The 14,111-nt window shown below is 36.8% G+C and overlaps 1 non-coding gene across 1 annotated transcript; it reads left to right on the forward strand.

The window, feature by feature from the left end:
* The first annotated feature begins 3,150 nt into the window (after window positions 1–3,150).
* On the forward strand, window positions 3,151–3,353 carry LOC111762040 (small nucleolar RNA SNORA73 family). The gene has a single exon (XR_002795257.2). It is a non-coding gene; the product is annotated as a small nucleolar RNA SNORA73 family (small nucleolar RNA).
* Window positions 3,354–14,111: the final 10,758 nt, after the last annotated feature.

Raw genomic sequence — 14,111 nt, forward strand, 5'->3', positions numbered from 1 at the left:
TTCTACCATTTCAAACAACATGCCATCCTAAAATTTAAAAAGATCAATCTGTATCTTTAAAGTAAGTTTGTAACATATTGCATTTCCTTGATACCTACAGATGCTGAACATCTTTTCATGTAATTTCTGACCTGTATGTTCAAGTCTTTAAGTCATTTAAAAAAATTTTTTTTTGAATTTTTGTTTTTAAGTTGAAAGATTTCTTTATATATTCTGGATATTAAATCTTTATGGGATATGTGGTTTCCAAACAATTTTTCCCAATGTTTAGGTTGTTGTACTTTCATAAAAAAGTCCTGTGAAGTCCAAAAGTTTTTCATTTGTATGAAATCTCATTCTTGTAGTTTTTCTTGTGTTGCTTGTCCTTGAGATATAAAGTATAAGTAACCATTGTTTAATACAAAGTGCTAAAGATGTTTTCTTCTGTGGATTGTCTAGTTTTCTCTCTTATTATTTAGGTCTTTGATCCATTTTTAGTTGATTTTTAAAAAAAAAGTATTTGTGTATTAAGCATGAGATAGGGTTCTTTTTAACTTTTGGAAATAGAGACCCATTTTTTTAAGAGACTTTTCTTTCCCAATTGAACCACCTTTGACCCTTTGTCAAAAATTATTTGCTTATAAATGTGAGGGTTGATTTCTGAGCTCTCAGTTTGATTTGATTTGTCTATATGTCTCTCCTTATGCTATTAGCATATTGCTTATACTAATAGCAATAGTATATTGCTATTTTGATTACTGTGGTTTTGTAATAAGTTTTAAGATCAAGAAGTGTGAGTCCTCCAACCTCATTCTTTGTCTTAATCTGGAACTGCACTATACAAACAGTAAACCCTAAATTAAACCATAGACTATATAAAAATTATAAAAATGTGCTTTCATGAATTGTAAAAACTATTCCACATAAATACAAGGTGTTAATAATAGGTTTGTATATGGGAATCCTGTATTTTATACATGAGTTTTCTTTAAACACACATGTTCTCTACTAAAAAAAAACTTTAGTAAATATGTATTTTACTGAAACTTATGTAGTTCAGATGAATTTCTTAGAAAATTATAATTATAAAACTGTCTGTAGAAAATATTGTGCAATTTAAGTTCATTCTATCAATTTTCCTCACAATAATGCATATTTGAAAATAAGTATTATAAGCTGTGTTACTCAGATAAGGACACTGAAGTTTCTAGAGGCTAAAATTAGCTGAAAGAGTGAGTAAGCAGCAAATCAGGACTTTGTGTCTTTCTTTGAGTGAAATAAATGGTTAATTCCAAGTTTAATTCTTGCTTTTAGGTCTTGAAAGATAAGGAATTCTGAGATAATGAAGGATTTTAGCACTTCAGAAGGAAGGATTTAAGAACCTAATATTTTACTAATCATTCATGTCACCATAATGCCTAAGGTTGACCACTCTTCTCTCAAGCTGGCCTGTATTAATACACAGAAAGAGGTAGCTGGTCATACTTCCTACCATCTGTCCCCACAAACACACACAAGGATACTCATTAGAAAGGAATGTGAGGATCACATGTGTAAAGTGGAATATTAAATATTTAATCCTTAATTCATCTTTGTCATTGTTATTGGTTTTGTTGCAAAACTTTTTAATTTTGATGAAGTCCAATTTATATGTATATTATTGAGCATACCTTTGGAATTGTATTTAAGGACTTTTGGCCAATCCAAGATCAAAAAGTTTTTCTTCTTTGTTTTGCTTAACATTGTGTACTTTTGCATTTGTATATTGTTTTAAGTTCTGCTTTGAAGTAATTTTGTACATTATTTGAGGTAAAGTTTTAGGTTTAATTTTCTAATTATGAATATCCAAACATTCCATCACCATTTATTGCAGAGTCCTTACTCCACTGAATTGCAAAGAGAAATTTGTTGAAATTTAGCTGAGCATATATGTACAGATCAATTTCATTTACTAATTGTCTATTTGTATGAAAACATCATTTTGATTACTGTATTTTTATAATATACCCTGATATCAGGCATTGTAAATTCTCAAAAGTGTTTTTTTTTTAAGTTGCGAACTAATCTAGATTTTTTTCACTTATATATGAATGTTAAAAATCAGGTTGGAATTCATACATAAAAATTATCAGGTTAGAATTTGTTTGGGATTTAACAAATTTGTTAAAATTTGTTTAGAGATTAATTTGGAAAGAATTAAAATCTTAACAATGTTGAGGTATCCAACTCTGAGCAGAATATTTCTTTCTTTTTGTTTATATGATTTCCTTATACAATGAGGAAAATTTGATCACAGAGTCTGGCAAGGGGAAGAAGGTTATGTGGAAATGGAAGCAAAGATTGTAATGATTTACTTATAAGCCAAGGTGCACAAAGGATGGCTGGCAACCCCAAGAAGCTCGAGGATTCATGGATGTATTCTCTTCTCATCTAAGCTTTCTGAGGGAGCATGGCCTAATGACAAATTGGTTTTGGATTTTGAGCTTCCAGAAATGTTCAAAAATAAATTTTCATTATTTTTTGCAACCTATTTTGTGGGACTTTACTACAGCAGCCCTAGAAAATTAAAAGTGATAATATAAAATATCCATTCCTGATTTTTTTTACTAGTCCCTTATGAAAATTGATTTTTGCATATTGAACTTATTTTGTAACTCTGTTAAACTCTCTTATTTAAAAAAAGGTCAACACAGAATTAAAACTTTGTATTACAGATGATATGATTCTGCATGCAGAATATCTGAAGGAATGTATAGAAGCCACTGTAATTTATAATTAGGAGAGAAATACTGGTAAAAGCATGAGATCTGGAAATATTTTTATATAATTGGTATTATTTCTTCTTTAATATATAATAGAATTCAATAGTCTAGCAATTTGAACATTGAATTTCATGGTAGGAAGAGTTTACAAGAAAAAGAATCCCTTAATTTCATTATTATTGTTATTGAGATAATCAATTATTTATTTTTAATGACCTTTTGTAACTTACATCATTGAAAGTAGGTTGCACATTGTATTTAAGTTGTTGGATTTACTTGCCTCAATACAATTCCCCTTGATAACTTTTAAAAATTTATGGATATATAGATTTATCATCACTAAGATATAAAAAATACAAGGAAGTTTGGTAACTAATCGTCTAAATATTCCACATATCAAGATTTAGTTCCAACATGGAAACCCCAGGGGGCCACTCTCTCCAGGGCTCTCCAGGTGGCACAGGGGAGCATAGGCTCAGCCCAGTGATGTGCAATCCCATTCCACAATGTTGGAGATGAAGCCGGGCTCTTGAGCCTGCACCTGCATATTCCTACATCTTGTCAGAGTCCAATGGACAATAACTGAGGAGACAAACCATGCAGGAAGCAGTTCTCTAGAACAGCACAATCTGGACCTAGGGTCAGTTTACCATGTGCTCAAGAGAAGTGTCCTTTTTCTTGTTTTTAATCTATTGTGAATTACATTTATACTTTGTACCTTTGTTTCACAAAATTCTCAAAAGAATTCCAAAATACCTCGGATTTGAGGAGAGAAGAGGAGCAAAGCCTTGACATTGAAATACAAGGTAGGAAAGTAGATGCTATACTATCTTGAAGATGACCATGGGGGATTTGAAAATTGGCACACATATCTCCATGTTTGGCTTTTTAAAAAACTGAGTAAATCAAAGAATTCCAGCCTTAAAGAAAGAATCTTGGAAATTGGCTAGAAATGAAAATTTTCAGATCAACCCCAAACCATATACCAGTTTTTTTTACATTATTTTTATTTTTTTTGTCTTTATTCATTTTTTAATATTACATTCAAAAAATATGAGTATATATCGGTTTTAATATCTAATATACTAAATAAATGCATGTATTCTGAGAATAAGAGCAAAATAGATTCATCTACTAAACTAATGTATTTATGAATTCAAATAAAGATGATTTTAAGATTAAAAAAAGATTTAGTAACATAAAATCAAATTAAATACAAACCATATTGAGAAAAGGATATAATAAAATAAGGAAAGGAGAAATGCCTTAGTCTTAAATAGTGAATATTAACAAATTCAAAGTTGTTTCTTTGAAAGGATTAATAAAGTCAGCAACCTTTAGTATGACCAATAAAGAGAAAAGAAAGTTTAATATAGTTGCCAATATAAACATTTAAAATCAGATGTATTGTTGGTAGTAGTGCAAAACTGCACAACAACATTGAAATACTATTGGACAACATCTACTACAGCTACTGAAGACTTAGATTCTGGGCCTAAAGATACTCATATGTAAGTATCTCAAGTTAGAACTAAAGATAAATTCAATTAAAGCTTCATAATTTGGGTGAAATTGAGAGAGAGACTGAGAGAAGTGTATTTCCATGGTGAACTACAAAGGAGAATTCAACAATACATATAAGAAGAAAAGGAGAATCAGTTAAGAAAGCATGGCTGAGTTAAATAGTTTCAGCAGCTGGAAAAAAGAAATAGGTGAAAATAAGATATGCATCCAGCCAATCCTCATATTATAGGTGTTATTGTGGTACTGTATGATATTTTACATATGTTATCTCATAAATTTGTCACAGAATTTACAATTGGGATTTGGAAATAAATAAGAATAAGGAAAGAGTTTCAAAAGAGTTAAAATGTTTGGGGAATGCAATCTAACTAATAAAAGAAGTGGTTGATGTGGGACAATTGGGGCATGTGGGAAGTACAGCATATGGGAACCCCCTATATTTTTTAAAGTAACATTTTGTGTGATCTATGTACCTTTTAAAAATAAATAAAAATATATTAAAAACAAACAAATACAAAAAATAAACAAAAAATCCATTGAGAATCCAAACATAAAGTCATATGAACAAAAAGAATGGTACTACTGGTAGTCTTTTGATGGTATTCAGAGACGCAGGCCAGCCAATGGGTCATCAAAGTTCTTCCTCATTTTGGGGAAAAAAAATGAATTCATTCTTACCTCCAAAAAAAATCCTGCTAAGCCCATAGTTACTTTCAGGGAAAAAATAACCAACAAACTTCTCTCTTCACCATAATGTGGCTGATGAGGGAAGCACTCACCTGTGCTTTGTTAATTCAATTACTGTTATGACCAGAGTTGCTGCTGCTTCTCCCAGAGAGCAGCATAGTAGTTTAAGCCTCAACTTCAAAGTCAGAAAGCCTGGACACCATCTCTAACTAGCTAGAAGTTCACATCCTATGGGGTTGACATAGAAGAAATTCTCTGAGCTCCTGGTAACAAGAGCTTCTACTATAACCACACATGAAACAATTACATTATGCTATACCAAAACTTGAACTAAGAACTTTATTTTGTTTATGTCCAAGGTCACATAGCTAGATCTTCATAAAGATTTAGTTCTGACTCCAGCCTCTATAATGTACTATGCCCTTCACATCCCCTGTTAGGGCATATTCTAATTACTGGGACTATATATAATACGTGAACAAAATGAATAAGAAGGTTAGAAAAATACCTGCCAGTCCACTTATCCTTATGGTGACCCAATTCAGATGATGGAGCACCCCACTGCTGCCAGTAAAGAAGCCTGATGGGATGGGATATGGATCCATTCAAGATTTGTGGGCTGTAAGCCTTACCACCATCATCCTACACCCAGTCGTTCCTAACCCATACACCTTAATGGGAAAATTATCACCTGGGCCTGCCTGGCTTACTTGTCCAGACCTAAAGGATTCTTTTTTTCCTCCAAAGCCAGTCTCTATTTGCTTTAAAATGGGAGAATCCCAGGACCCAACCAAAGACTCAATTACCTTGGACTTGGCTCCTGCAGGGTATCAAGAATTCCTCCACCCTTTTCAGAGAAGCCCTGGTGGCAGACCTGGCCTCATACCCATGGTAAAACTTAAAATATACTCTCCATCAGTACTTAGATGACCTCCTGCTGGCTATTGAGACAGAAGAAAATTGCTGGAAGGGAACTCGGGCCTTTCTACAATTTCTAATGTAAACTGGCTATAACGTGTCTTGGAAAAAGGCTCAGATTGCCAGCAACAAGTTAGGTATCTAGGGTTCATCATCTCAAAAGGGCACTGAACACTCAGACTGGAATGAAAGAAGGTAATTTGAACCATCCCAACACCTTCCACTAAAAGAAAGCTCTGTGAATATCTGGAGGTGGCAGGATTCTGTCAAATCTGGATCCCTGGTTTTGCGGATATGGCTAAACCCCTTTACAAAGTCCTCACAGGCTTGGAAAAAGAACCCCTCATCTGGAGTATAACCCAACAGAAAGCCTTTGAAGAAATTTAAAAAACAGCTCAGCTAAGCCCCTGCTCTAGATCTTCCGGATGTATCTTGGGACTTTACCCTGTTTGTAAAGGTTGAGAAAAACAAGGTGGCAATAAGAGTCCTCACTTAAACAGTAGACTCCTGGCAGAGACCTATTGCCTATCTATCACAACAGGTAGATCCTGTAGCTGCCAGGAGGCCTCTCTGCCTGAGGGCTTTAGCAACAAGAGTAGCCCTTGTCAAAGAAGTTGACAAGCTCATTCTTTGGTAAGCCATTCATGTCATGGTACCACATGCCGCCACCACTTTAATGAACTCACAGGGTCACCATTGGCTATCCAACCCCAGCCTTACTCATTACCAAGGCCTGCTTTGTAGAAATCCCAGGAAAACAGTAGAAACCATGTACACACTGAATCCGACTATATTCCTGATGACTGAAAGAGGGACTTCTGAACATGACTGAACAGAAGTAACAGAAGAGGTGTATGCCAGTTGCCCCAATTTCCAGGACAGGCCAATTCCTTGTCCAGATCAAACCCTATTCACAGATGGCAGCAGTTTTACCAGAGATGGAGAGAGGCTGGAAACACAGGCATCATGGTGAAAAATTAGTAGAAGCACCCCCCCCCCCCCCCCCCAGCTAAAGGGCGGTCTTCACAGCAAACAGAACTCTGGCTTCTAATTCAAACCCTACTACCAGCCACCAGGCAAATGGTAAACATTTATACTATTTTCAGGACTTGAGGTTGTCCTGGGTGGTACTGCAGGGACAGTTACTGTCCTCCCATGGTCCACTAGGTGGACTGGGGGAGAGTGTAAACTATAATGTGGACCATTGACCATGTAGTGCGGCAGGGCTCAGAAATGTATTCACCAAGTGCAATGCATGTCCCATGATGATGGAGGAGGTTGTTGTTATGGGAGGAATGGGGTGAGGGAGTTGGGGGGTATATGGGGACCTCATATTTTTTTAATGTAACATTAAAAAAAGTAAAGACAAAAAACAAAACAAAAACAAAACAAAAAATAAATGTGCATTCACTACTGTACATATCCATGAACAATTTATAAGGAGATAGGACTCCTGACTGCAGGGGGAAAAGAAATAAAAAATGAAGACGAGATCCTTCAACTACTGGAAGCAGTCTGGAAACCAAGCAGGGTCACCATCATCCACTGTCAGGGACATCAGAAAGGAACAGACACAGTTACCAAAGGAAAAACATTAGTCAATGAAGTGGCTTGACAGGCAGCCAAGAAAGCCCTCAAACTTCAGGCTCTGCCACAGTTGCCTCACATGTCTTTTTTAGGGCAACATTGAAAAACTAAACTATACCCAGGAGGAACAGACGTGAGCAAAGAAAGAAAGAGGGCACCAGACACCAGAGGGAAACTGGCTACTCCCAGATGGCTGAATCTTCATTCTAAAGGAGGCTGCCTACACCCTTGTTCAACAATACTACCAGCTCACCCACCTGTGAAAGACTGCTTTAGGAGCGCTGCTCAGGAAATATTACTACATTGCCCAGATGGCCTTGCTCTACATTACCTTTAGCAGCCAATGCCAGACCTGCACTAAAAACAACCCCTCCAATTGTCCCCAGGCCTCAGCAGGCATCCAACACACAGGAACTGCTACTTTTGAACACTTAACAATGGACTTTATGGAAATAAAACCAAGTCAAGCGTATAGGTACTTACTACTAATGAAGTACACTTTTTTGGGCTGGGTCAAAGCCTTTCCCACCCACACTAAAAAAGCAAGAGAAGTAACTAAAGCTCTGCTCTGAGAAATAATTCCCCAGCATGGAACACCCTTTTTCATAGGCAATGACAATGCCTTGGCATTCATAGCAGCCATCATCCAAGAGCTAGTAAAAATGTTAGGAATAACGTGGAAGCTCCACACAACAGATAGCCTCCAGAGCTCAGAGAAAGTGAAACACATGAATCAAACCCTCAAAACCGCCCTAGCCAAGTTATGTCAAGAAAGAGGCCTCAAGATCAGTTCCCATTAGCTCTCCTTAGAGTCAAAGTCACACCCAGAACCTTAGGCTATTCACCTTTTGAAATCCTGTTTGGGTGACCACCCGCAATTATTCACACCTTCAAGGGAAATTTCAGACTAATAGGAGAAACTGGCCAAGGTTCCACCTTCCAGCAGCTGGGAAAAACCCTGGTCCAAATCCCCTGTCTGGGGATCCCATCCCATTAGGCTGCCCAGTATGCCCACACTTACCTGGAGACCTCGTTTGGGTAAAAGACTGGAAAAAGGAGCCCCTCCAACCCACCTGGATGGGCCCACACACTGTTTTCCTTGTATCCTCCACTGCTCTTAAAGTTTCAGGTATTGCCCCTTGGATTTATCATACTAAAGTTAAAAGGGCACACTCCAATAAAAACAGGATAACTGGATAACTCACTGTGTACCTGACTGTCCCTTGAAAATTTGAATTGCCCAGAGCCCCCAAGAGTCATCATCATCTGACTAGATGGACCTGTGGTTCCTGCTCCTCTTTGGACTGCTCGGCTTACTGTTTGGGACTGGACTAGCAGCTACAGCTCCCAGAGGCTGGAGTGTAGTTGAAAGGATACTAATCTTAATAAAGTACCTGTGTCTTGTAAGATGTTTTGCTACCTTAAGTTGCTTTTCTTCATTTGGCTTGGGGTCACTGCCAACCTCTACCCCTGCTGTACCAGGTGCTACAAAGCCTTTGTATCCACCACTATACAGAGGCTAAAGTAGCTCCAGGGATAATGGTCTCCTGTCCCTACCTTTAACTATTACACCTATATGCCAGCAAAATATTATAATATACAAACTGTTACCCTATGTTCAGAAAATGGGCAAAAGTTCTGGATGGGCACAATAAAACACTGGGACAACTGGTAAACCAGGGGTAAACCAAGGGAGACTGTATGCTAGACCTATCTCCCATGAGTAGGCATTTTTGATGGGGGAGTGGTGCATGACAAAGCCCAAGAGAAAGTCTTAGTACAGGTTTGTGCCAAACTCCCAGCCAAAGGCCCCAAATATCAGTGGGTAAACCTTACAGGACTCCATCAGCTTACTCAGCTCATAGTCCCCATTCAACAGGTGGAGCAGCTAGTCAATACCACTTATACCCTCCTCCTTAATGCTCACCCAGATGCCAACATCAGTTGGTTCTGTCTGCCCCTCTTGAGGAAAACCTTTATAGGCATTCCATCTCCTCTGGGGTGGACCCCCAACCAAACCTTAATTAAAATTAAAAATGAAATCATCCCTATAGGTCCCATGGCACTCAACATCTGGCTAGTTCTCTCAGAAGGCAATAAAAACAATATAACCTGCTTTCTGGGTAAAAACTCTGATCTAACATCAGAATCAGTCAGAACCATCCCTGCAAACCTATGAACTGCTGATAAAACCCTAGCAAACAACCTGACCCAGTGTAGCCTCCCAGGATTGTTCTTCCTATGTGGAAGCACAGCATGTAGATGCTTAGAAGTCATTTGTACAGGGTGTTGCATCATGATGTTCTTAACACCATGAAAATGAGCTAAAACAAGCCTTAAACCTGCACCAAGAATGGGCCAGATGAGCTCTGCTCGCCACCATCCTTATAGGAGCAAGTATAGTTGTGCTAGTATGAACTGGACTGGGAGGATTGAGTTTTTCCTTTAGCTTTTATTACAAACTCTCCAGAGAACTAAATGAGGGCATAGAATGAGTTGTTGACTCCCTAGTCTCCCTCCAGAGCCAAGTCAACTCACTAGCCACAGTAACCTTGCAAAGCAGGAGACTAGATCTATTGACAGCAGAAAAAGGAAGAACATGCATCTTCTTCAGGGAAGAATCTGTTACTACATCAACCAATCAGGAATAGCTTACACCAAAGTAAAAGAGCTGAGAGACAAGATCCAGAAAAGAAAATGGAACTAGAGAAATCATGGAGCTCTAATCAGAGACAATGGCCCTCTTGGCTCATGCCCCTAGCAGGTTCCCTGATCACTCTGCTCACGTTAGTCACATTTGGCCCTTGCATAGCCAATGCCCTTATCAGGGTCATTGAAACAACAGTAACACAGAGAGCAACAGCAAGAGTCCTGGCCCTAAGAGAATATAAGCCACTTAGCAGGAGTGGTGCCCTATAAAAATTCTAAGGGCATCAAAGGGGGTAATATTGAGAAATAGGAGAGCATGACCTTGCAGGAGACTATCTAATGGGCCATTCCTGCCTCTTGCTTCTGTAAATCCATCTGTGAAAGCATGACCCTGCAAGAGCCTATCAAATGGACTACTTCTGCCTTCTGCTTCTGTAACTCTGTTGCAAAACATACCCTTGCAAGAAACTATCTAATTGACCACTCTTGCTTTCTGCTTCTGTACTCTGCTTGCATATTACAGTAGAAAATTTGCCTGCCATTAGCCAATAAGTGAGAGCCATGCTAATTCTACATAAAACCCTATGTAAACCTGTAAAAAATGTAAGATGGGCTCAGAATTTAAAAATTGCTTCTCCTCTGCTCCTGCTTGTAATAAAATTGTTCCTTCACCTCTCTGAGTGCCATTTGGGTTTCTTTGCCACCCAGGTCATCTGGGTTTACTGCAACAAGAATATGTTCTTTAATCTCCATATATTTATGAATTTCCCCTTTTCTGTCCATTATTGATTTTCAGTTTCATTGCTATGATCAGAGAAGTGTTTTGTATAATTTCAACCTTTTAAAATTTATTGATACCCTCCTGTGATTCAATATATGGTCTATCCTGAAGAAGGATCCATGTGTTTGAAAACAATGTATATCCTGCTATTTTGGAGTGTAATGCTTTGTAGAAGTCTGCTACATCATGTTCATTTATCATGTTATTCAAGCTTTCTGTTCCTTTATCTCTCCTCTGTCCAGATGTTCCTTCCAATGCTGAGAGTGTTTTATTGAATTTTCTAGCTATTGTGCTATTGTTGTACAGATGTCTATTTCTCTCTTCAGAGTACCAGTGAAGTTAGGTGCATAAAAGCTTTTATAATTATTTCTTCTTGGTGAATTGCCCTTTTAATTAGTATATAATGACCTCTTTCATCCTTTTAACCTTATTGCATTGAAAAATCTATTTTTTCTGATATTGACATTGCAGCTTCAGAGCTTTTTGGTTACTATTTGTGTGGAATATCTTCTTCCCAAATGCCTATCTATCAGGCATTTGCTTTCAACCTGGGTGTGTCCTTACACGTGAGGTGAATCTATTGCAGGCAGCATATAGATGGCTCATATATTTTATCCATTCTGCTCTCTTTCCAAGTTCAAGTCCAATCTATCTGGCATATAGCAGGGCTGGCCTCCTCTTGAGCTGAACTGTGGATCCAGTCTCTTGGGGGATTCATGCTTAATCAATCCTTTCACACTGCAGAATCAAATATCCTAGCTCCCTTTTCCTTCTCTCATGGAGATCTTGTGTCTTCCTTTATGTCAAACCCATTAAGAGGGCAGAGACTCAACATGAATCATTTACCAGTGATGTAATCAGTCAAATGGTCTCAAACCCACAGTAATAGATTAGTGTGAAACATAATCTTTCTCTTTTTGGGATTCATAATATAATCACAAATTGCCCCACTCTACACTTCAAATCCTAAAAAGACTTGTCTTTCCATATGCAAAATGCATTCATTATATCACAATATTACAAAACCTTAAACCATTTCGGTAGCAATGCTAAGTTAAAAAAAATCACATCAAAATCAATAATTGGAAAGCTGTTTGTCTTGGTTCAAAATTTCCCCCTGGTTTTGGACCTGTAAAATTCACAAAACTAGTTATCTGCTTCCCATATACAACGGGGAAACAGACATAGGATAAACGTAAATATTTTACAATTCATTTGTAAATGTGTTTCTCTTGTGCACTTAATGGTATTTTGGGGGGAAAGTCACTGAAGTTCCCAGAACTCAGGCAATGTTGAGCAGAGTTTATGTTACATCCTGGTAGGAAAGTTTTTGTTTTTTTCACTTTGCTGAGGACAGCAACCTCTCTTCCAGTTGCCACATAGATTGTAAATGGGGCACCTATATCTAGGCCATTGTTTTGACATTTTATTTCTGGACTTAAAATTTTAATTGGTTTGAAAAACTTGTGGGTGTAGATCTGGGTTCTTGTAATCAGCTTTGTTTTTTGGCCTTTTCATGCCCATGGAAATATGACACGATGGAGATATTGGGGTTTTGGATATGTTCCCCAAGTTCTAGCCAGTCTGCCTCATGCATCCATTCATAAACTTCCCCTGGAATAACTAACATGTGGATCAATTGTTAGCAGTCTGGAAGTCTGAGGTAGTGGTCTCCTATATGTATTTTATATATTCCCATTAGAATATCTGAGGATCTGCCTATGATTTGGGGAAATTACTTGAGTAAAACTCATGGTTTAGTTTTTGACTGGAGATAACTTTGAATTTACCTTTAAAAGTTTTTTGTGGTAATTTCTGGTAACCTCAGAGGGTCTAACTGTATAATCAACTTTTTAAATTCACCTGAAAAGTGGGGCCATTCTTTTAATATGTTAGCTGAGAATATTCAGGCAAAGGTGGATAAAGAGAAGGAGAAGTTGTAGTAGGAGAGGTGAGAGCCAAATGCTCACTGGAATTAAGGGTTTGAATTTTTTATTTCTCATTTCCTTCATTTAGGAGTCCTTTGAGGAAACTTAAAATAGTTCCCTAAAATGAGTACTGTAGTTTTTTTTTTAAAAAACTCCATATATCAATTCAAATAGGCATCCTAATTATTTTACTTTATTTGGGCAGTTCTGGAATGACCAATCTTCAGCTGAAAACTTCCCCATATGAGCCACTGCAAGTCTAAGTTATCCTTAGTGATGGTCTGCCATTTAGTAAACTTGGTGCAATTCTGTGTGTCATTACTCTTAAACATAAATTATACTGGAGTACAGCTGTCAGAGTGCCCTTAGAATTAGAGGATCTCATCAGTAAACCAACAACAAAATGCTGCAGATACCACAGAGGAATTATGTAAATAAAATAAAATGGTAAGGACTCAGGTCCCTTATAAGGGATCTTTCTGAAGAAAATAATTGGCCCAGTAACCCCTAGATAAGAACTCAATGAGATCAGAGAGTTCAAACTTGGAGAAAGTTATAAGTTGGTGGGCTGATCTATATTATTCAAATTTTGATATAAGTATTGGTTCTTAAATAACTAAAAAATTAATAACACCTGTTTGGCAGTTTTTAGAGAATTGCATTAAACCTAAGGATTTATTTTAATTAATTAAGCTTTTAAATTGCATTTTAATTTTTTTTATTTTAAAAATTAAAGTTCATTAAAATAAGTAGTATAATGTTGTCTAAGTGTCTAGGCATCAGGATCTTAGAAAATTAAAGCAAATTAAATATAAATAATGTAGAGGTAAGGATATAACAAAAATAAGAAAAGAAATAAATGACATAAATAATAATCCTAAATAGAGAATAGAAAGAATGCCAAATATTGGTACTTTGAAAGATGAATAAAAGTGAAAAATCTTTAGCAAGATCAGTCAAAAGAAAAGAAAGTGAGAGGAAAAGAAACAAATATTCAATATGAGCAATGGAACTCATACATTGCATGCAGTAGTTTAAAATTTACAAATACTTTGAAATATTGTTTGACAATATCTATTGAAGGTACCAAAATTATGATCCAGCAATTCTGCTACCAGGTATTAATATAATATGATAAATTTTCCAAAGTATAATTGATTAGAAGTCTAAATGCTGAATCATACATTGTCAAAACAGGAACAACACTATGAATAAACCTATGGATCGTGCTTCTGGTGAGCCTGATCTTGCTTGCAATCAATTCCAAGTAGCTGAGCAATTAAGTCTAATGGAGAA

Source organism: Dasypus novemcinctus, chromosome 10 (assembly GCF_030445035.2).
Source record: "Dasypus novemcinctus isolate mDasNov1 chromosome 10, mDasNov1.1.hap2, whole genome shotgun sequence".
NCBI lineage: Eukaryota > Metazoa > Chordata > Mammalia > Cingulata > Dasypodidae > Dasypus > Dasypus novemcinctus.